The sequence below is a fragment of the Mobula hypostoma genome, chromosome 3, assembly GCF_963921235.1.
Source record: "Mobula hypostoma chromosome 3, sMobHyp1.1, whole genome shotgun sequence".
NCBI classification, from domain to species: Eukaryota; Metazoa; Chordata; class Chondrichthyes; order Myliobatiformes; family Myliobatidae; genus Mobula; species Mobula hypostoma.
In genome coordinates, this window is record NC_086099.1 from 129,121,278 (window position 1) to 129,127,277 (window position 6,000).

The window sequence follows — 6,000 nt, forward strand, 5'->3', positions numbered from 1 at the left end:
ATACCTTCATGTTTGGTTGACACATTAAATCCTCTAGTTCGTGTGATGATTGCCAATAAGAATTCACAGCACTCAACAGAGGAGTGACAGCCTTGTTCAAGAATTAGGATTTAGTGATAAAGTGAATGCAAACAAACTATTTGAATTCTTGGGGGATGGATAAACTTGCAATCATAATGATAAGTGCTTCAGTATTACACTTTTTACATTTGTGGGCATCATTTGCTGACCCTTATAGGACAAGATGAGGGATCATTTGTGAAGTGCAGCGTGATAAAATAAGATGCCAAAATCCAAATTCTGCAGAGATGAGTCTGAGAGTGAGATACCAGATAGTAGGCTACAAATGATCTGACACATAATGGCAGAAGATAAATTTATAAATGTCTGTGCAGCCGTTGTTACATAGACAGATAACAGAATCAATAGCACATGGAGACCATAGAATCCAGAGAGTCATAGACTTATACCACAGGGAATCAAGTCCATTCCCCAACTTGTCCATTCCAACCATGTCATCTGTCTGAGTTAGTGCCATTTTCCTGCATTTGCCCATTTCATAGATTACAGAACATGGAACAGTAGAGAGTAGGAGCAGGTCCTTTGGCCATGATGTGTCAAAATAATGATGCTAATGACACTCAATCTTTTGTGTCTGTTCATGGTTCATATCCCATCATTCTCTGCTTATTCGTGTGCCTCAGAGTGTCTTAAACTCCCATATCGTATCAGCCTCCACTACCACCACAGGCTGTACATTTCCGGCACCCACCAATCTCTGTGTTAGAAACTTGCCTGGTACATTTCTTTTGAACTTTAGTTGTTAAGTTTAATTGTCATTAGGCCATGCAGGTAAACGCAACAGTGTTCCTCGGGACCAAGGTGCAAGATGCAGTGCATAAAGTGATACAAAGCACACAGCACATCTAGTTACGACAGCACATACAGTCACAAAATAACATTGGTACAAGTCCCTGAGTGAAACAGCATGAAGTTTGATGGTGCATAGGATATTGTCCTGGGGCCACATTTCTGCAAACACCTCATTTCAGTCCTGGGAAAGAGATTCCAGCTGTCTATTCTATCAATGTCTTTCATAACTTTATAAGCTTTTATTATGTCTCCTGTCAGTCTTCACTGCTCTGGAGAAAACAACCCCAGTTTGACCAGCATCTCCTTGCAGTCCATGACCTCAAACTGGGCAGCATTCTGATAATCAGTCTCTGCATCCTCTCCAAAACTTCCACATCCTTCCTATATTAGGGTGAGCGGAAATGAATTTAAACCTCCAAATGTGGTCTATTCAGAATTTTATAAAACTGCAACATAACTTTCCTATGAATTCGATGACTTGTAAAGGAAATCATTCCATAAACCTTCTTTCCCAGCCTGTGGATTTGTGCTGCTGCTTTTAGAGAATTATGTATTGGTAATGTGGCTCATTGGCCTGGAAGGGCCTGTTCCCCACTGTATCTCTAAATAAATAAATAATGCTGAGCCAACTCTGCAGGCCAGGCAGTATCTGTGGAGGGGAAGAAACAGTTAACATTTTGGGATGAGACCTTTCACCAGGACAGCAATGGCAGAGCAGAACCTGAATTTTCATTTACAGAAACTCTTGTGTTTCCATTGATAATTGGAGGCCAATAACTGTTCAACAAACTTCAACAAATTAATCTAGGTTGGCAAAAACACCCCTGATGCAACCGCCTGGAACATGTTGTTTGTTGACCAGCATTTTAATGAGTGACGTCCAACTTGTATTTTAAACTGAACATTGGGACTGAAATTGACAACAGAATGGTGACATCACTCCTGAACTGAGCATTAAGTAGTGTGACTTACTTTTAATTGAGTAGGTTAATGGACTTTTTATTATGTTCCTTACATAGGTCACATCCACAGATCTTGATATCATGGAAGAATGTTATTATTTATTTTATGCAGCTGCATGTCAGAAAATTACAGAAGTGTTTACTTAATTTCAAGGTATAATTTTAAATTTCACACCACAAGGTAGCATTGAAAATTGCATTAGCTACACTTGATCTGATTATTCTGCTTATATTTATTCTATTGGGCCAATGCCACCCAGTTGTTGTGTTGTTTTAGTTTTACAGGTTTCACCATGGTAACCATTGTTGATGTGGAACTTCACAGGATGAATTTGACGCTGACCCAATAAACAACAGTAACACCTTTGGTTTCTGCACTGAGATACAGCAAAATCACTTCTCAGTATTGGAAACCAAACATTAATGATGTTCATTATTTGAGTTGCAGGCGTGATGACTTTGAGGGGGATTGTGGCATCTTGTAGATCTGCCTTGAGCTGCTGAAAAGGGCAATGCCGCTGGTGACCAGGTGAGGCAGTATTGAGCTCTCTGAATGAAGATAGGACAGAACAATTTGGTCCAAGTTTTGCATGACCAACAGCAACACATCGAATGGTGTAAATGCGGGAGGAGAAGATGGCACCGCACTGCGCGTGCGCAGCTCTCCGGTGAAAAATGGTGTCGTATCTGTTAAATAGGGGCCGTGGACAATTTCTGATTTGATGGAGATAGACGTGAAAGCACAGAGGAACATTTGAAGAAATTTCTGAAACGCCCGTTCGCTGCTGTCGTTACTGTGTGGTCGGGAATCTTTACGGAGGGTAGGCTTCAAAATCCCCGACTTGTCTGCTTTTGGCGACCGAGAAAGAGGTCGAATCGCTCGGACAGAGGTGGCGCTCAGTACTCGGTGTCCGAGAACTGATCAGAGCTCGAAGTTTTCGGATGACTCAGAGTCGGATTGTGGTCGGCATGGCAGGGAGAGTTTTTCTTCCTTCTCCCATCTGTGTGAGATGTGGGACATTTGAGAGACTTTAAATTTTACTGTGCTCACGGACTTTCTTCATCAAGTTATGGTATTGTGCACTGTTGTAACTATATGTATAATTATGTGGTTTTGTCAGTTTTTTCAGTCTTGGTTTGTCCTGTTCTTTTGTGCTATCACACCGGAGGAAATAATGTATCATTTCTTAATGCATGCATTACTAAATGACAATAAAAGGGGACTACCTGTCTTTATAATCTAAAAAAAAATGAACATGGAGGCAAGGCAGAACTACCTTCAGAGGTGGCAATATCATTGAAGGAAGTCATCACCCTGAGAAAGGTGCCATGGGGGTCACCTTGAGAAGGACACAGTGATATTTACCATATATTACTCCAATTGGCCATGCACTTTGAAGTTTTCTGTATAACATTTCCAGCGGATTACACAGGATAGAAACTATCTAACAAATGGAGAAACTGACGGTGAATGGTCTGTTTAATTTATGAGCAACTATTCAGTAAAACATTTTTGTGAATAAAATGAAATTGAATTATTTAATCAGAAAAACATTTAACAGTGTTTTCAGTTGTAACCTCCTTCCTTACACTGCTTTAAACCAATGAACCCAGTGTTTGAGGCAGCCTTACTGTGTATGGTGATGGAGTTTCAGTCAATATTGCAGAGAGCTAGGACCAGCATCCTGACAGACCGCACATAAACACAAAATAATCTGCAGATGCTGGGGTCAAAGCAACACTCACAACACGCTGGAGGAACTCAGCAGGTCGGGCAGCATCCGTCATATGACATGCACCGATGCCAAATATAACATGCTGTCTGTGTCCAAGCGTACTAGCTTGTTACAAATGTTTATTGTATTATTCACTGACCAGTCCAATGGGCCATGCACTTTGAGGTTTTCTGTATTACTTTGAAATGATCAGCAATTACTGTTTGCATCAACTGCACGTGATCGAATATTAACTATAGGATAAGGAATACTTTCACCCAAAATTACTATATCAGGCATTGTGGTCAAATAGAGCTATTGTAACGATGGCAACACCATGTTTAGACATGGACAATACGTCTGCCCAAACAATCTATCGGTGGAATGTCCAGTTGTTGTTTTGCAGGTTACGTGATGACATTGACACCCACCCAATAAATAGCAACGACCACTCCCGTTTCTGCACTCAGACACATTGTTATCTCTCCGGAGCACTGTGAGCTGAGAAAATGTTTTTAGCCTGGTTGGGATGGCAAATAGTGCAGAGTGCAATTAGTGGCACCCAGAACCTCTCTCTAGTAATCAGCAAGAAGACTAACACAGCAGATGGCCGTTGTGAGGGAGAGTCAAGCACTATGAATGAAAGTAGAATGGAACAAGCTGGTCCGAGTTCAGAACAGGGCCATGTGATGATAGAAATAGAAACCAAAACATTGGACACTGGGGGAAATCCAAAGCAGAAATCAGAAATATTTGATGATCCAAAAGAGGAAAATAGCCGAAAACTAAGGAAATCTCACAAGACTGAGATTGTGAGCAATGAAAGGACACTATGAGGGATAGACTTGCAGAAATGGACTCTGTAAAAGATGTCTTATTAAAGAGCATGCGTATTTGCACCATAGCAATAACACCATAAAACAACGAATCTGTATGAAAACCTACACCAGTGGTTTCAGCATCCTGTGTCCTGGCTTCACTGTCAGCTCAGAATTTCACCAGAGCATCAACTGCCATTTCCAGCCAGGAAACATTCTTGAGCAGGAATGATTTAAAAATATACTGTATCAGAGCATCTGAATGAAAACCTACACAACTGGTTTCACCAGCCAGCATCCTGTCATGGTCCGGTCCGTGATGTCCGCATTCCGGTTCACGGTCCGGTCCATCGACCTTTGCTCCAGGTTTTCCTGTCTACCCTGTTTCTGTTCCTGTTGAGCACTAATTGAGGTAGCTGATTCTCGTTGGGGCTGGCTGCATAAATACCTCCAGAGACCAGGGCGTGGCTGCTGGATTGTTGTCCTTACTCCTCATATCCCTTCCCCTGCCTTCTGTTTCCTTGCCTGAAGCCCTGCCTTGTCTTGCCGGTAACTCTCGCCTCACCTTGAAGTTCTTGCCTCGCCTTGCATTACCTGGAGCCTTGCCTTGTCTTGCCGGTAACTCCTGTATCACCTTGAAGTTCTTGCCTCGCCTTGCATTACCTGAAGCCTTGCCTTGTCTTGCCGGTAACTCTCACCTCGCCTTATGTTCTTGTCTCGCCTTGCATTGCCTGAAGCCTTGCCTTGTCTTGCCAGTAACTCTTTCCTCATCTCACCTCAAGTCTTGTCTTGGAGCCACCCTGTACCTTGTTCCATTCCTGTCCCTTGCCTCCGTCGGGTAAGTCAGGCCAGATTGCCGTTACCCTGCGGTGGGTTCTGTCCCTTCCTGTTCCTTGCCTCCGTAGGGTGGAGTACCACATCCTGCCCAGGAGTACCGCGCCCTGCACAGGAGTAGCTTCAAGCCCCCAAGCCTCTAGCCAAGCCTCGCCTCAAGTCTCTAGCCTCGCCTTGACCCAAGCCAAGCTTCAAGACCACAAGCCTCAAGACTCTGGACTCCAGCCTTGGCTCAAGTTCCTGGTCTCCAGCCTCGCCTCCAGTCCCTGGTCTCCAGCCTCACCTCCAGACCCTGGTCTCCAGCCTCGCCTCCAGTCCCTGGTCTCCAGCCTCACCTCCAGTCCCTGGTCTCCAGCCTCGCCTCCAGTCTCTGGTCTCCAGCCTCGTCCTGCCTGCCGGCCAAGTCACATCCTTGCCTAGTTCTGGGGGTCTGAGCCAGAGGCAAGACTCAGGTTCTGGGTCCTTGTCCAGTCTCTGGCTCGGAGTCCAAGCCCGGGCTCCTAGCTCTCTTGTCCAGTCTTGTTCCGGGTTCCCGGTTTTCATGTCCATGTCCTAGCCCTCACCCTTTATCCTAGTCCTGTCCCTAGTACTTCAGTGTCTGTGTCTTGCACATGGGTCCGTTCCCAGCCACCCACTAATGACATGTCCTGTCTTCATGTCCAGCCCAGCACATCAAAGGGACAAAAGCTGGCATTTCCAGCCTCTTTTATAAATATTTTGTAAACAAAAACCTCTTTCTGAATAGAAGTAAACTGGCCTGTTTAATAATGTTTGGCCATGATTCAGTTGAAGTGGGTG

At 44.1% G+C, this 6,000-nt stretch overlaps 1 long non-coding RNA gene across 1 annotated transcript in view; it reads left to right on the top strand.

The window, feature by feature from the left end:
- The window catches only part of LOC134343541 (uncharacterized), a 139,116-nt gene extending 136,796 nt beyond the window's left edge, over nucleotides 1-2,320 (top strand). The window contains exon 3 of the long non-coding RNA XR_010017254.1: nucleotides 2,284-2,320. This is a non-coding gene — a long non-coding RNA (uncharacterized LOC134343541). The remainder of the gene's footprint in view (nucleotides 1-2,283) is intronic.
- Nucleotides 2,321-6,000: the final 3,680 nt, after the last annotated feature.